This window comes from Lithobates pipiens, unplaced genomic scaffold (assembly GCF_037356315.1).
Source record: "Lithobates pipiens isolate NorthernLeopardFrog02 unplaced genomic scaffold, aLitPip1_a1.2 Scaffold_28, whole genome shotgun sequence".
NCBI classification, from domain to species: Eukaryota; Metazoa; Chordata; class Amphibia; order Anura; family Ranidae; genus Lithobates; species Lithobates pipiens.
In genome coordinates, this window is record NW_027507789.1 from 148,973,110 (window position 1) to 148,991,872 (window position 18,763).

Here is an 18,763-nt window from a genome sequence, read left to right on the forward strand (position 1 = left end):
TTTTACTTTTTATTATAATAAATATCCCCCAAAAATATATAAACATTTTTTTTTTCCCTCAGTTTAGGCTGATACGTATTCTTCTACATATTTTTGCTAAAAAAAATCGAAATAAGCGATTTATTGATTTGCGCAAAAGTTATAGCGTTTACAAAATAGGGATAGTTTTTTTTTTTTTTTTTTTTATTGTGACTGCGACATTGTGGGGGACCCATCGGACATTTTTGACACATTTTTGGGACCATTGTCATTTATACAGTAATCACTGCTATATAAATGCAGTGATTCCTGTGTAAATGGCAGTGAAAGGGTTAACCAGTGGGTGGCAGTGTAGGGGTTAAGTGTTCCTAGGGGTGTGTTACTAACTGTGGGGGGGTTGGGCTTTCATTTAGTGTACATTGATCTCTGCTCCAATCACATGGCGCAGAGATCAGCATCGCTAGTTGCTAGGCAGAATGGAAAAATGTTGTTTACACAGCATTTCCTCCATGCGGCCGCTCCGTGAGACCATCGCGGGGATGCCCACGGCGATCGGGTCCCGCGACCGGACTCACGGGGTCCCGACCAGCGCAGGAGCGCGCCGCCGTCGGCGCGCTCCCAATGGCAGGGCGGCATCCAATATTGGACGTACCTGTACGCCAATATGCCTGCCTGTGCCATTCTGTCGACGCGCTGGTCGGGAAGTGGTTAAGGAGTGGTGTTTGTAGGCTGGGTTCTGTAGTGCCCCCACGGTGGTGGTTAACTCGCAGTTAAGGATGTATGCAGTTGGTGGTGATTCTAAGGAGGGACATGGAGCTGACGCTAAAAAAATTCTTTGTCGTCTTATTTTCAGGCTAAAGAGCTACCAAAGGAAGACAAGGCAGGCCGCAAAAAGTGCCCTAATTGTGGAAATAGGTTGTCCTCTGGCTCTAACAAAGCCCTATGCATTGCAAGCTTCCTTAAATCTGAGGCAGATTCCCCCTTAGCAAAATTTCTGGGCTCCTTTTTAAAGAGGAAATGGCGTCGACCTTTAAGTCCCTCCGGGAGTTAATCACTGATGTAGGATCAGCTGCCTCCACTAATAAAACAACTGCAATCTCCTCCTCACCATGCCTTACAACACCCAGCTCAGGGGAGCCCCGTATGGTCAGGGAGCCTAGCCCCACGTTGATTAGCCCCGATTCCTCTGACAGACTCTGATCAGGAAGAGGATCAAGCAACATCTAAAGCCTCAAAGTATAGATTGTCTCTTGAGGAAGTAGATGAGTTAATGGGTGCTATCTATGATACGCTGGAAATTGAGGAGGAAGAAACTCAGTTATCCAGACATAAGATGTATGAGGCTCTGGGGAAAAAGAAAGCAAGGGTTTTCCCTATACATAAGGTGCTTTCTGACCTTGTCCTTAAGGAGTGGTCTGAACCAGATAAAAAGGTTTTCTTTCCTAAAATCCCTTAAGAGAAGGTTCCCTTTTGATGAGAGCCCAGAGGCGGTCTAGAATAAAAATCCTAAACTAGACGCCCCTCTGTCCAAAGTCTCAAAGCAGGCTGATCTGACCTTTGAGGATATGGGCCATCTGAAAGATCCAATGGACAGGAGAACAGACATGGTCTTAAAGAGGGCCTGGGATGCCTCTATGGCAGGCTTAAAACCAGCTCTAGCCACTTCTTGTGTAGCTAGAAACCTGGAGTTCTGGTTGTTGCAACTGCAGGGACATCTAAAATCAGGCACTCCTGGGGGGAGCTTCTGAAATCCTTCCCTATGCTTTTTAAGGCCACTAGTTTCATCTGACACCTCCTCGGACTCCATAAAATTTACGGCTAAGTCAGCAGCACTTTCAGTGGCAGCAAGGAGGTCAGTAGGGATGAAAACTTGGGGGGGGGGGGGGAGAGAGAGACACGGCATCTAAAACCCGCCTGTGCAGCGTCCCTTTTACAGGAGACTTAGTCTTTGGGCCTGAATTAGCTTCCACCTTAGGACGGCGGATTAAAAACCTTTCCCGCAAAAAAAAATTTTCAACATTTTTTTCGTCCCTTTAAGGAACCCTCTAAATCAGAGAAGAGTTCAACCCCCTAAAAACATTGGTCGGGACATAAAGGGAAAGGGGGCATACTGTTTAGCCGCCCCAATCAGGACCCCAGTGACGTCAGGGTTCCTGTGGGAGGAAGATTAAGCAAATTTCTTCCACAATGGGAAGAGACAACCTCGAACGAGTTTGTCTTAAATATAATAAAAAGGGGTCACGCGCTGGAATTCCACAGCAGCCCTCCCTCAGTTTTTGGTGACAACTTCCAAGTCACTCAAAAGGCCAGGGCCTTACCTTTACTGATAGGGGAAATGGTGGATCAAGAGGTATTGACACCAGTCCCTATTCAGGAACAAGGAGACGCTTTTTACTTGCACATTTTCGTGGTAAAAAAGCCGTCAGGGAGGTTCAGACTAATTATGAACCTCCGACCACTGAATCGCTCCATCTGTTACAAGAGATTTCAGATGGAGTCCATTTATTCCATAAAGAATCTTCTCCAGAAAGATATTTATGGCCACCCTGGATCTAAGGGATGCTTATCTGCATATTCCAATAAGGGAGGAATGCCAGAAATTCCTTCGGATGGCAGTGCAGATAGACACAAAAGTTTACCACTTTCAGTGCAGAGCGCTCCCCTTCGGTCTTTCATCCTCCCCAAGAATCTTTACCAAGGTTCTCGGAGAGGCTCTAGTTCCACTGAGGCTTCAATCAGTCTCAATAATTCCCTATCTAGATGACCTGCTCCTAACAGCACACTGGGAGAGTTGTCTTTCTCAGGATCTGGAGTTGACTCGACTCAACTCAGCCTGAGTCGATTAGGGTGGATTGTCAGTCAGGAGAAATCCAAGACAACCCCAACACAGGAGATCCTGTATTTGGGTTACTGGATCAAGTCTGTAGATCAGAAAATTATACTGCCAAAAGAAAAGATTTTGAATCTGTGGCAGAGAACATCTTTTCTTCAATGCAGCCCCAAATGTACGGTGAGGGAAGTAATGTCGGTCTTGGGTCTTATGACGGCAGCCATTCCAGCCGTACAATGGGCCAGGTTCCACCAAAGAGACCATCAGATTTCTGTTGGAACAATTAAAGGCAGAGATCTGGAGGAGGAGGTATCAATCCCCTCAAAGATAAAACGCTCCCTCTGGTGGTGGAAGGACAGGGAGAACCTAAACAAAGGGGTTCATTGGGTCCTTCCTATCACTTCAACACTGACAACGGATGTGAGCAGCTGGGGCTGGGGAGCCCACCTCGGCTCAAGCTGGGCCCAGGACAAGTGGACCCCGGAAGAGAAATGTTTCTCTTCCAATTGGAAGGAGCTAACGGCGATCCTGAGAGCTATTTTAGCCTTTCACCCCACAATACAGGGTCACCATCTACAAGTCCGTTCAGACAATATGACGGCTGTAGCATACATAAACAAACAAGGAGGTACCAGAAGTCCTCGTTTGATGGTAGCCAGATGCATTTTTCAGTGGGCAGAAGCCAATCTGGAATCCATTTCTGCAGTTCACCTGAAAGGGGAGCTGAACAGCACGGCGGACTTCTTGAGTCGACAGTTTCGAACCAAGAATGGTCCTTACACCCAGAGGCATTCAATCTCAACAACTCACTGGGGAAAACCAGAATTAGACCTTTTTGTGAGCAAAGAGAATGCAAAGGTTCACAATTTTTGCGAGCTAAACCCAGGAGATCAGCCCCTGGCTGTAGATGCCTTGCAAACTCCATGGACTTTCAGTCTGGCGTATGCATTTCCCCCTCTTCATCTCATTCCGAGGGTCCTAGCAAGATTCCTCACGGAAAAAACCTGTTTTATTCTAGTGGCACCATTCTGGCCCAGGAGACCATGGTTCACAACGTTGCTACAATTGACAGACTGTCCGCCTCTAAGGCTTCCCTGCAGACAGGACCTCCTGTCGCAGGGACCTCTTTATCATCCACAGGTGGCCACACTGAAGCTTTCAGCGTGGTTACTGAGGAGGAAATCTTAAGGAGTAAGCGCCTGACAGATGAGGTAATTGCAACCTTACTACAGAGTCGCAAACCAGTCACGAGGGCTATTTACAAAAAAGTCTGGAAAAAATGTAATAGCTGGCTGAATAGCCGTGACATAAATACGGCTAATATTCTACAGTTTTTACAGAAAGGTGTAAACAAAGGATTAACCCTAAGTACCATTAAGGTACAGATGGCTGCCTTAAGTGTGTACCTAGATGAACGCTTACAGGAAAATCCTTTTGTTGCTAGGTTCTGTAAGGCAGTCGCTAGACGTAAGCCGGTCAGAGTCAGCAAAGTCCCATCCTGGGATTTAGCAGTTGTACTAAAAGCTTTCTTGGGGTCACCCTTTGAGCCTATCTCAGAGGCCTCCCTAAGGCTTATTACATTTAAGACAGTACTCCTGGTGGCAATCACTTCAGCCCGTAGGGTCAGTGAAATCCAAGCCCTTTCCATCAGGGAACCATTTTTTACAGATCTTAGAAGACAGTCATCCTAAAGACAGACCCTGGGTTCTTGCCAAAAGTAGCATCTAGCTTCCAAAAGTTCCAAGATATTGTCCTCCCCTCATTTTGTCAAAATGCAGCAAATGATAAAGAACGTTTTCATTTATTGGATGTGAGGAGGTGTATTCTAGAATATCTTAAAGTAGCAAATCCTTTCAGAATCTGACTCCCTTTTTGTCCGGGCAGCGTAGGGGGCAAAAAGCTTCAAAAGTAACCATAGCTAGATGGATTAGGCTAGCTATAGCAGAGGGGTATAAGGCCTTGAATAGAGATCCTCCTGAGGGTGTTAAAGCTCACTCAACAAGAGCGTTGTCTGCATCCTGGGCAGAAAGAGCTGGTGCCACCCCGGAGCAGGTATGTAAAGCAGCCACATGGTCAAGCTTTTCCACCTTTACAAGGCATTACCGACTGGACCTAATGTCTAGTCAGGATCAGGCCTTTGGGAGGAAAGTCCTCCAGGCCGTGGTCCCCCCCCCCCCCCCCCCCCCCTAATCTGGTAAGTACTTGGGGATCCTCTCAAGGGCTGTCCTGGAAGAACACTTGGGAAAACTGGAGTTAGTACTTACCGGTAACTCCTTTTCTGGTGGTCTTCCAGGAGAGCACGATCCCACCCTTTATTTGATTTATAGTGATGTACTAATGTTACCTGTTATGGTTTATGTTTTTCAGTTCCATCCTTCGGTTCTTGGTGGCTGACTGACCAGGGACATGAGGGACCGCCTTTTGAACTGTGGCAATGTGTTTCCTGTGTCGATGGGAGGAGCTCCATCTCTCAAGGGCTGTCCTGGAAGACCACCGGAAAAGGAGTTAACGGTAAGTACTAACTCCAGTTTTACCTGACACAACAATCACAGCCACGCTGGTTGCAGCGAGGCAGCCAAATTCACCTATTAAAAACCCACCCTGCTCTACTGAACACAGTGAGCCAGCATTAAATCTAACCAAGCACCTATTGAGGAGGGCGCTACACTATAAATATGTAAATACAACAATAAGGGTTGAATACCATACAGTATAGTGTTCAGTGTATGGTAATCGGGAGTCATTACATATTTCTGAACTCTGTATGTTATGCTGTATATTGAACTAACATGTGCAGAGGTTGGCTGTATTGAAAGAGTTTGTTCCATAATACTTGCAAAAATCTCCCCTCCAGACCCCCTCTAACCAAACCTCCCCAGCAAAGTTCCCTCAAATCTCCAGCATATCTCCCCTTTGAAAGCAAACCCTTAACATAAATTCTCCCCTTCCTTAAAGGGGTTGTAAAGCTTTGTTTTTTATTTTCTAAATGGGTTCCTTTTTTAAGCTAGTGCATTGTTGGTTCACTTGCCTTTTTTTTTTTTTTTGGTCTAAATTTCTTACTTCCTGTTAGTCCTCAATCTTCACGCCATCATCTGAGCGGGCACGCTCCCATGATGCGGCTATAGCCACTCACTGTATCGCTTGGCCCCATAGCACGCCACGTCATTGGATGCTCCGATGCTTTCAATACAGCCAATCAACGGCCATGCTTAGTGGCAAAGAGGATGTCGGAGGCGAGCACGGGACTTTCGAGGGGTCAGGTAAGTAAAATGGGGTCTCTGGGGGGCGCAGGCACTGTCAGATGTTTCACCTTAATGCATTAAGGTGAAAAATGTTTACCTTTACAACCCCTTTAACCACTTCAATACAGGGCACTTAAACACCTTCCTGCCCAGACCAATTTTGAGCCTTCAGCGCTGTCGCACTTTGAATGACAATTGCGCGGTCATGCTACACTGTACCCAAATGAAATTTTTATCATTTTTTTCCCCACAAATAGAGCTTTCTTTTGGTGGTATTTGATCACCTCTACGGTTTTTATTTTTTGCGCTACAAATAAAAAAATACCGAAAATTTTGAAGAAAAAAATGTTTTTTTTTGTTTCAGTTTCAAAACTTTGTAAATAAGTACGTTTTCTCCTTCACTGATGGGCACTGATAAGGTGGCACTGATGGGCACCAATGTGGCACCAATGAAGTGGCACTGATGGGCGGCACTGATGGGCGACACGGATGGGCGACACGGATGGGCGACACGGATGGGCGACACGGATGGGCGACACGGATGGGCGACACGGATGGGCGACACGGATGGGCGACACGGATGGGCGACACGGATGGGCGACACGGATGGGCGACACGGATGGGCGACACGGATGGGCGACACGGATGGGCGACACGGATGGGCGACACGGATGGGCGACACGGATGGACACTGATAGGTGGCACAAATTGGCACTGATAGCGGGCACTCATAGGCGGCACAGGTGGGCACTCATAGGCGGCACAGGTGGGCACTCATAGGCGGCACAGGTGGGCACTCATAGGCGGCACAGGTGGGCACTCATAGGCGGCACAGGTGGGCACTCATAGGCGGCATCGGTGTTATAGTAATGGATGCCAATCAGTGCCAAACAATAATGCATGCCAATCAGTGATGCCCATTGTGGCCACTGATTGGCATCCATTATGGGCACTGATTGGCACCCATTGTGCTGACTGGCACCCTGGTGGTCTAGGGAGGATTATGGATTTTTATTACCTTTTCCCTGGTGGTCTAGTGGTGTCCCTGGTGGTCCAGTGTGGGCATCCTCGGGGGGGCTGTGCTGATAATCGATCAGCACAGACCCCCCCCTGTCAGAGGAGCAGCCGATCGGCTCTCCTCTACTCGCGTCTGACAGACGCGAGTGAGGGAAAGCCGATCACCGGCTCTTCCCATTTACACTGTGATCAGCCGTGATTGGACACGGCTGATCACATGGTAAAGAGTCTCCGTCAGACTCTTTACCGAGATCGTAGTTGCCGGGTGTCAGACTGACACCCCGCAACAACGATCGCCGCGATGCGCGCCCCCGGGGGCGCGCAGCGGCTCATTATCCTAATCACGTCATATGATGTCAGGTTAGGATAATGAAACCACTTTGCCGCCGTCAATTTGTAATAGGGCGGGCGGCAAGTGGTTAAAGGAACCTATTTAAAAAAATAAAAAACAAACCTTTACAACCCCTTTAAGTGCCCACCTGGAAAAGCACCCCCCCCCCCCAAAGGAAAATATCCCCCAGCAGAAATTACGCCACTGCAGAATCACCCCCAGCCACAAGCTCCTCCCCACAAGACCCCCCCCCTCCACAGTAGAATCGCCTCCCAACAAAGATCTCCTCCCCCCCCCCCCCCCCACATTCGATTTTCGTATAGAATGAATTCTAATAGAAAAGATTAGACTGGAAATAGCGAATACACTAGAAAAACAATAGCATATAGATACTGTCTATTTCATTTTTAATTTCTTTTGCAGATTACTATTGGTATCTATTTTGTTTTCTCACCAGATCTCCTGCAGACTATTGGCATCCTTCTTTTTTTTTTTTTTTTTTTTTTTGCAGATTACTATTTTATTTCCATCAGATCTCCTGCAGTATATGAACATCTATTAAATTTTTTTGCAGACTATTGGCATCCATTTCATTTATGAATGGAGGAACGGTACGAGGAAGACACAACAAGAGACCTCACCGCTTATCTCTATACACAGGGAAATGGCTGCTAATAGTCTGTAGGAAAATAAATATAATAAAATAAAAATAAATGGATGCTTGGTCTGCAGATCTGATGAGAAAATGAAATAGATACTAAGTCTGCAGGAGATCTGCTGAACTAAAGGAAATGGCTGTTCTAATGCAAAAAAATAAAAATGAAATGGATGCTAATAGTCTGCAGGAGATCTGCAAAAAATGAAATGGCTGTTAATATACGGCAGGAGATCTGATGGAAATAAATAGAATCAATTTTATTTATCTGCAGATTACTATTTATTTCTATCAGATCTCCTGCCGTATATTAACATCCATTTCATTTTTTTGCAGATCTCCTGCAGACTATTGGCATCCATTTTGTTTTCTCACCAGATCTCCTGCAGACTGTTAGCATCTATTTCTTTTTAAGCTGATCCCCTGTAGACTGTTGGAATCAATTTTATTTATCTGCAGATTACTAACAGTCTACAGGGGATCAGCTAAAAAAGAAATAGATGCTAACAGTCTGCAGGAGATCTGGTGAGAAAACAAAATGGATGCTAATAGTCTGCAGGAGATCTTATTAAAACAAATGAGAAAGAAGAATAAAATATAATAGTCTATTAATTCATTTAAAAATTAGAATTCATACTACTCGAAATTCAAATTGAATTAGACATTTTGGAAGATGGTTAGTTACTTATACATACTTGTATACAGCTGTCACATCAACTTTTCATACTTGCAGTGTACCAGTGCAAAAAATACACATCTTATTTCATTTTATATTTATGGTATCAATGAAGTTGTCAGCATGCCTGATTGAAGAAGTCACGGATGTCTATCGCAAGTGCATATGCTGTATGTCATTGTCCACTTGCCACAAGTTGTGTATTGTCCACTTGCCACGACACCTGCCACGAGTGCCACGTGACCAAGTTGTGGATTGTCTACTTGCCACGTCACCTGCCACAAAGTGACCCCAGATATGGGCAATATGCCAAGTACTTTTCGGCAGCAGAGAATGACATTTTGTGACCTGACTTTGGGGCCACTTATAGCTATAAACCCCAAATTAGGTATGCAAACACAATAGACCTAGCACTACAACCTCTCCATATTTGGGGTTTCTAGCACTAAGTGACCCCAAGTTACGTGGATCCAAATTCAGGCCACAAAATGTCAAGCACTTTTCTGCAGCAGAGAATTACATTTTACGACTCGATTTTGGGGACATATATCTCGGGGGCCACTTATAGCTAGAAACCCCACTTTTGGTATGTAAAGCACTACAACATCTCCAAATTTGGGGTTTCTAGCATCAAGTGACCCCGAGATACATGGCCCTAAATTTGGGTTGCAAAACCTTTTCGAATGCGACTTTTTTTTTTTTTTTTTTCGAATTCGGTAGAAAACTAAACAAACAAAATCCGAAAATGAATTTAACGAATTAAAACAAAACTTTTTTTTTTTTTTTTTTTTTTTTCCTTTTGCACGTGTCTTTCTATTATATTAATTTTTTCTATTTATATTCAAAATCATTATATACTAAATTCGAATTTTGGAAGATGGTATTATATTTCTTTCTGACATTCGAATTTCGTATAGAATGAATTCTAATAGAAAAGATTAGAATAGTAATAGACTAGAAAAACAATAGAATATATTATTTTTTTTGCAGATTACTATTTTTCCATAAGATCTCCTGCAGACTAATAGCATCTATTTCATTTTCTTTTTTTGCATTAGAGCAGCCATTTCCTTTAGTTAAGCAGATCTCCTGCAGACTATTAGCATCTATCTCATATTTTTTTGCAGATTACTATTTATTTCCATCAGATCTCCTGTAGACTATTAGCATTTATATAATTTTTTGCAGACTATTAGTATCTATTTAATTTTCTCATCGGATCTGCAGACTATAAGAATTTTTTTTATTTTTTTTTTCCCTTTGCTGGTCTCCTGTAAACTATTAGCAGCCAAGAAAAAAATAGATGCAATAGCATCCAGCCATGGGGTTGTACCGCTTAATGCACTCTTGTCTTAAAGATCTCAAAGAGGGCCCAAAAGGGATCAATCTCTTCCAATCTGCAACTAGACACTTGCCAACATCTGCAAACTCTAAACGGGATTGGGTAGAAAATATGCAATCCCTCTTGAGTCTGAAGTGTCTGTAAGCATTGTAGCAGCCCACCCACTCTTGTGGTGGACTTGGCAGTCACAAGTGGGAGAGAAATGGTCTGGAGGAGGAGCAGTGAGGAATCTCCCGCAGTGAGGAATCTCCCGCAGTGACCATGAGTGCCTGATACCTTCATCCAAGGCTCTGTACAACACGCTGTCCAGAAACGGTCTTGCCTTAGACATCTGGTCTGCTCTAAGATACAAGTAAGAGTTTTGTCATCCACTCCTACAAAAATGTAATCTTTAGGAAATCATGTCTAAAGGAATGCAGACCCTACCACTCTGTTTTGCAGGTGCAGGATCTGGTTGATGGTCATTAGACTCACCCATGGGCTGATTATTGCTGGTCTGCTGGCACCTGCAGATGCTACAGTATGTAGGAGCAGGGTGACCTTTAGCTTGTTTAGGGTATACAGTTTCGACATCCTGTTTATACTGGCTTTTTTTTTTTTTTTTTCCCCTCCATTCTTCACCATTTTTGTTTCTATGAAGCAATACGCAGCCCAGGGTCTCAAACATATGGCCTCCCTAGCCGCCAAAGTGCCAGGGTGCTCTTCCAGTGGTTAGACAAGCAACTAAGAGCGACTTCCTGGTCAGGCTCCATATTTTGAGTAGGAGACTGCTGCATCTGTAATATATGCAGCAAGGACCCAGGCTTCCTTCAGTCCAATGAGAACCTCCAGAGCCGTGAGTTGTTGACATCCCTCTGCATAAAGCTGGTCGCAAGGCATAGTAGGTGCAGTGCAAGGTAGATTCAAGGACGCCAGACACCTAGGGTGTACCAACCTGTCTAGGATTCACTGGGACAGTTCGGGTTTTGAATCATGTGTCAGGGTTTCAGCCCACCTGAAACCCGAAAACATTACCCAGACCAGGCTGTGGTTCCCCAAGAAACCAAGATGGTCATACACAAATCTGTGATCGCTTTAGGGGCTGCTTGGCATCACTGAAGGGGGATGTCCGCAAGGGAAATTTGTACACACCCACGTGTGTGCTGTGTTCGTTACATTACTACTCTCCTAGGGGCACCCAAATGTGTCTGTGCAATGCCAACCCGGCTGACTTCTACAGGAGGACAGCCACGCAGGGAAAGGCATTCAGCAAGATGCCACATCTGCACAGACAAGAACTGTCTCCTATGGCAACAGTCTCCAACAGTTTCCAATACAAGTGTAACAGTTGCTTCAGGTAATTAAGGTGAGCTCAAAACAGAATCTGGTGCCACCCTTATCAATAATAAAAAACATTTGGCACTACCTGTTGGCTGCATACTCCCCCAGGCAGTGTCTACTCACCAGCCTCCTGGGTATAGATACTGCGCCACAGGCTCTGCAGGACTCTTGCTGGGGCACTGGCTCTGGGGAAGAGGAGCAAAGACGTCTTCCTTGGAGCTCTTCTCCTGAGTGAGAGCACAATCTGGGCTGTGCTCCTCTGAATGTCTGCCTTGCCTTGGCCCAGCCCGTTTGAGAACGTGGGCGTGCAGGGCTAAAGCAAATCAAAGCCAAGCCGCATGAGGGAACTTTTTTTCAGGAAAAAACAAAACAAAAAAACAACTTACCGATATAGTGGTCCACACCCTAGTTGTTGAGGGTCTTTGTATGAGCAGTAACTGCCTCTTGATCTGTGGAGAAATGGGATGGCCAACTGAGGTGAGGATAGGTGAAAAGCGACAGAAGGAGTAGATATAGGAGAAAGGATTCCACTTTCTCCATACATACATACTGTATTATAAATATCGTACCTCAGGTGTCTATAGTATGCCTGTAAAGTGGTGCGTGTTTCCCGTGTTTAGAACTGTCCCTGTGTCAGGGCTGGCTTAGCCCTTCCTTCTCTGGGCTGGCTGCTCAGCTGTTGGCTAATTTCCAGCTCTCATCTCTCTCCAGTTACCCAGCTGTTCCTGATCCTGCTCGTCTGATCTGCCTACTTAAAGCTGTCCAGCTCACTTCATCTCTGCCTTCACCTTGGTCACATCACAAGAAACCATCTCCTGTGTACCTGTTTAAAGACGGGCTTGCTGATATCCCTTCTGGCTACTTATGCTTGCTGTTCCTCCACTTGGATCCCTGACTTCTGACCTGGCCGATTACCCGATCTGGTTATTGAACTCTGGCCTGGCTGTCTACTCATTCCGGTTACTGGACTCAGTCTCTTGTACTTCTGTCTCTTTCATGGTTTCTGACAGTAGGCGAAGGCCATGAATTCAGAAGATACAGTCAATCTACTTGTTGGTAATATTTTTTTCCAGATTGGATGAGCAAGATCACCGCATGGATCAGTTTGCCATGGTGTTACAAACGCTCCTGAGTCGCACGGCTCACCTGGACACCCCCACTGTGGCTGCTCCAGTACAACCTGAGTCGCAGGCCGTCCCTGCTGCTGCGCCAGTCTCTGCAGGCACCTGCCTCGAGTATTACCTCTATAAGAGGTATGTCTGGTTCTGCTCTGCTTCCCCCAGCAATTTGGGGGCGATCGAGTTCAATGCAGAGGGTTTCTCAATCAGGTCGAGATGCAGCCCCAGGCATTTCCCACGGACAGAAGCAAAGTAGTACTTTCTTTTAAAGAGCGCTTGCGAAAGCCTCCTGTACGTTTGCCTCCAAGCTTCGTAGTCCCACCCATGCCTCCCTCACCTCCCATGCCTCCTGGTACAGAGTTGGTCAGTGAAGATGAACCCATGCACCTGGGCTTCACGCGTCTCTCTGTGGATGAGAGCCTTTAGGAGGAGGGAGAGATTGTCTTGTGGCCAGGCAGGTCACTTTTTGAAGTCTTGTCCTACCCATCCAGGGAACGCCCGACAGACCTTGGGTGGCGTTTCGCCACCAGTTATCCAGAAGGATAAGCCCCTGGTTTCGGTCACCCTTTCTTGGGCTGAGTCCTCCATCGAGACACAGGCTCTAATCGACTCTGGGGCTGCAGGCCTGTTCATTGATGCCTCATTTGTTTTGCAGCACTCAATTCCACTGCAGCTGCGTGACACTCCACTTGCCATCGAGGCTCTTGCTGGGAGACCTCTACAGCCTGCCCATGTGACTCATGAGACTGTTCTGTTGTCCATGGCCATAGGGGCTCTTCACCATGAGATAATCCAATTCCAAGTTATTTCCTCACCCAGGTTTCCGTTGGTTATTGGTTATCCTTGGTTACAGAGGCACAACCCCTCTTTTGATTGGCTCCGTGTTAAGGTTCTCTCCTGGTCACCACAATGCAGTGAGCCATGCTTCCTGAAGCTATCCAAGGTCCTATGCACCTCTTCACTCTCCTCCCTGCTGGAGGAGTACTGCAATTTTAGCGATTTTCTTTTGACAAAGGTCAAGCTGGTAGTTTGCCTCCACACCGGTCTTATGATTGCGCAATTGACCTTCAACCTGGTGCCATACCTACTCGTGGCCAGATTTACCCTTTGTTAGTCTTTTAGAGGATAAGGCCATGGAGGAGTATATTGCACTTGAGGTTTTCATCCGCAAATCCTCATCCCCTGCTGGTGCTGGTTTCTTCTTTGTGAAGAGTGGTGAACTGAGACCTTGTATAGATTATAGGGGTCTCAATTGTGTTTCAATTTGTGTAAATTTTCCAGGAATTAACGATGTCCTCTGAGATTTGTTGCAGTTATGTGTGGTGGTTTATCTCGATGATATCCTCATATTTTGCCGGTCCCTGGAGAGCCACCACACAGATGTTTGTTGTGTGCTTCAGAAACTAAGAGAATAATTTCTATTGTAAACTGGAGAAGGGCAAGTTCCATCGTGAACAGGTTACATTCCTGGGCTTTTTTTTTTTTTGAATGAACCCATAGAAACTTTCAGCAGTCCTACAGTGGCCCTGACCCATGGGTTTACATCCTCTGCAGCGTTTCCTGGGCTTTGCCAACTGCTATCGACAGTTTATTCGTAACTTCTCGTCTCTGGTCAAGCCCCTGACTGATATGACCAGAAAGGACGCTAACCCACAGAGTTTGTCTCCAGAATCCATTAAGGCCTTTGAGACTCTCAAGGCTGCCTTTGTTTCTTCTCCTGTGTTGGCACATCCTGATCCTATGTTGCCTTTTATCCTAGAAGTTGATGCTTCTGAGACTGGAGTTGGCGCCCTTCTGTCTCAACGTCCTAACTCGGAGCGCTATGTATCCGTGTGGCTACTTTTCCATAAAATCATCACCTGCTGAGGGCAATTATGAGATTGGTGACAGAGAGCTGTTGGTGATCATTTTAGCCCTGAAAGAATGGAGACATCTACTTGAAGGTACCACTGTGCTGGTTCTTATTGACCATAAGAATCTTACATTCTTGTCTAAGCGACTCTCTGCCAGAAGGGCACGATGGGCCCTTTTTCTTGTCGAGTTTTAATTACATTGTCTCATTCTTACCCGGTACTAAGAATGTAAGGGCTGATGCCATGTCACGACAATTTTCCTTCACTTCCAAGTCAGAGTCAGTTCCGGTTCATGTGATTCCTCCTGATTAGGGATGAGCCGAACACCCCCCGGTTCGGTTCGCACCAGAACTTTCGAACGGACCCCAAATTCACACGAATTTTAGAACCCCATTGAAGTCTATGGGACTCGAGCGTTTGAAATTAAAAGTGCTAATTTTAACGGCTAATATGCAAGATACTGTCCTAAAAAGGGTTTGGAGACCTGGCTCCTGTCCCAGGGGACATGGGTCAATGCAAAAAAAAGTTTTAAAAACTGCCGTTTTGGCAGGAGCACTGATTTTAATGACGATTAAAGTGGAAAAAAGTGAAATATTCCTTTAAATATCGTGCCTGGGGGGTGTCTATAGTATGCTTGTGAAGTGCCACGTGTTTAGAACAGTCACTGCACAAAATGATATTTAACGGAAATAACGTCATTTAAAACTGCTTGCGGTTTTAATGTTATATATGGTTGAAAATCATTGAGAAAAATGGCATGGGTAGCCCTCCCTGCCCATTACCAGCCCCTCTGGGTCTTGTACAGATATTAAGGGGAACCCCGTACCCATATTAAAAAAAGAATACCTGTGACCCCCCCCCCCCCCCAGGCCCTATATACTCAGAACAGCAGTATACAGGCGGTGCAAACAAGACAGGGACTGTGTAGGTTTGTTGTGTTAAGTTGAATCTGTTTGTCATTTTCAACTGGTACATTTTTAAAGTGTAGCTCCAGTCAAAAAATCTATTTTTAAGCTTTTTGGAAAACATAGGGAAGGGTTATCACCCTTGTATAATTTGTTTTGCCGTCCGTCTTTTTTCATCTCACTTGCTGTTGTCTCCTTCCGTTTGCAAGTAGATGTTTGTAAATTGGATGTTTGAAAGTAGGGGCCTGCCCTATATGCTCTGCAGAAATGGCGGAACAAGGTGTTGGTTTTGCCACAACATTGTAAGCCCTCAAAGTGGAGCGCCCTGCTGTGAACGATTATATCAAGAATTGTAATTATATGCCATTGTTGAACAGTGGTAGAAAAATTTACCTTTGGTGGTTGTGGTGCTGGTGCCGCAACACTAGAAGTCCTCAGTTACTCTGGGTGGGCACAGGAACGGGCCCTCCTGTGAAATATATCAAGAATTGTAATTGCATGTCCCTGTTAAACAGGGGCAGAGAAATTTGTGCCTTGGGCACTGGTGCTGGTGCCACGACACTGCAACCTCTCCCATATACTCTAATTTTAGTGCAGGAATTAGCCCTGCTGCAAAGCATTGCATCAAAAATTGTAATTGAACGCCCCTGTTAAACAGGGGCAGAAAAATTGGGCTGGTGGCATCAGCCAGAACCAAAAATGTTCTTCCAACATATCAGCGGAGGAGGAAGAGGATAGACAATCAACATAACAGGACAGTCACTCAGCATCGGCATAGGCAGTCCTTGAAGGGATGTGATATTTCAAAAAAATAATTTGGTTACATCAGCTTCAGGTGCTTGGTAGCTGTGGGTGATCCAAGACTGAATCATCTTGATGAAGGTCAGTCGATCAACCGAGTCGGACAGGCACACCCTGTGATCGGTAACAAAGCCACCAGCAGCACTGAAGGTGCGTTCCGAAAGAACGCTGGATGCAGGACGGGCCAGTAGCTCAATTGCATACTGTGCAAGCTCTGGCCAGTGATCCATCCTCAAGATCCAGTAAGCCAGAGGATTTTCGGTGGGAAAGGTGTCCAAGTCCGATCATACCTTGGGGCTGTGGACTAAAATTGCCTGAAAGCATCGGTCAGACGGCCACCTTCTCCACCGCTCCTTCTGACCGATGCCTCAGCAACACGTTGTCCAGGACCAGGAGTTTGTAACCTCCCAGTCTCTGGAAACGCGTTGCACAGACCTTTCTGCAAGGCCTCCCGGAGATGTCTCATCCCCTGCTCCCTCTGCGACAGCAAGATAAGGTCGGCAACCTTACCCTTGTACCGTGGATCAAGGAGAGTGGCCAGCCAGTAATGGTCCCTCTCCTTGATCCGAAGAATACGAGGATCCTTCCGCAGGCCATGCAGCATAGGTTAGCTGAGGCATTTGGTCCGGAGTCCTCTGGGTCACTAAGGACAACATGATCCGCAGCTACCTCCTCCCAGCCACGTACAAGTCCACGGGTTTCTTGGGACTGTAAATCATCCCTACAAGACTGCTGCTGCTGAGTGCCAGCCTCCACCTCCATGCTGACACAATCATCCTCATCCTGTGTGATGGGTGGCACAGCAGGAACACTGTCTGGATAAAGGGGGCCTTGCGAGGCAAGGAAGTCCTCCTCTTCTTGCCTCTGTTCTGCCTCACGTGCCCTGTCCATTATTCCACGCAGCGTATGCTCCAAGAGGTGGACAAGAGGTACAGTGTCACTGATGCATGCACTGTCACTGCTCACCATCCTTGTGGCCTCCTCAAACGGTGACAGGACAGTGCATGCATCCCTGATCATGCCCCACTAGCGTGGTGAGAAAAAAACCGAGCGACCCTGTCCTGGTGCCGTAGTCGCACAGGTACTCATTGATGGCCCTCTGCTGCATATGCAGCCACTGCAGCATGGCCAACATTGAGTTCCACCTGGTGGGCATGTCACACATATAAGGCTGTTCTTGGGCAGGTTCAACTCCTTTTGGAGCTCAGCCAGCCGAGCACAGGCATTAAATGATCAGCAGAAATGCACAAAGACTTTCTCAAATCGCCTTTCAGGACAACCCCGGAGAGAGTGTAGCTCCAACTTGTCATTAGGAAACACATGCCCACTTTAAAAACACCTCCTCTTCCTCCATGGCTTCAGTTATTGTTTCCTCCTTGGAGGAAGCATGTGCCTGAACCAGGGGAGAGCTACACTCTCTGCAGGGGAGTAAGGCTTGCCTTTTGTTACAGGTTGTTTCTTCTTTTGATCCCCAGCAGCATCTCCAGTGGGGGAGGACTCCTGGAGCTCCTGGTCCCGCTGTCTCACGGGAGTAAGGACCCTCGGAGTGCTGGCGTCGGGTGCCTGGTGTCCGCTGATTTAGCACAGGGAGGGCTCTGTCGCTGGCGGAGGTCACTGCAGGTCAGCGGCGTGGCTCCGTTTTCGGCGCCGGGTCCCGGGCGGCGACAGCGTCATTTACGGTGACGCGCAGGAGCTCTGAGGGGGCGTGGCGCCGTGGTTCAAGCGCCTGGAACGCAGGGATCATGGGGCGGGTCAGGTGACCGTGTGCTTCCGGCCGGCCCTGATGACGCGGCGGCCGGGAAAATTTAAAAAAATGACGGAGCTGTTTGATAGCTGCCTTACTCAAGCGATGGAGTGTAAGCCAGCTATGGCGGAGACAGGCGCCCCTAGCACCGGTCCAGCCCAGGTACGTAAGGTGCACTGGCACCCTCTGCTTCACTGTTGGGCTATGTCTATGTCTGTTCCCCCCTCTTGGGGGGCCTGTCGCTGCAGGTCAGAGGTGACTTCGCTCTGACCTTTTGCAGCCTGGTTCTGGGGTCTCACTAGTGGTCTGTTTGGTGGTGGGTCTCTGCACTGGCTTGGTGTTAAGCAACTGGTTGTTGAGAGCTTTTAGTGAGTTAAACCTGCATGTCGTTTCAGGAAAAATCACTAGGAAAAGCTAGACCAGGTCAGAGAAAATGTCCTTCTTGCAAGACCCCCCCTCAGAGATTCATGGCAGAAGGCAATGTGCAGAAATTGTATCAGAATTGGTGGAAGAGGAAACATCCCAGCAATATAAGGATTTGTTTTCTTCGGTTAAAGAGCTGACAAATTCCTTGAGTTCAGTCAGGTCTATCCTGATACAAAACCCTCCCGCACAGACCGAGCCTCAGAACTTACCGCCCAGCCCCAGGGCATCGTCGTCCAGACAGGTGGATACCGAGGATTCTGGAGACTAAGGGGGTAGTACTCTCATCTCCTTCAGGGATTCTGAGGAGGAAGAGGAAGAAGATAGCAGGGGCTCTAAATTCAAGCTATCACTAGAGGAAGTAGATGACATTCTTAAAGCAATCTACACTACTCTAGAAATTCAAGAAACAGTACAACTGTCAATTCATGACAAAATGTACCAGGGGTTGGACGAAACAAAACGGAGAGTTTTTCCAGTCCACAGGGTCCTCTCAGATTCGGTGAGAAAAGAGTGGAAGGGCCCAT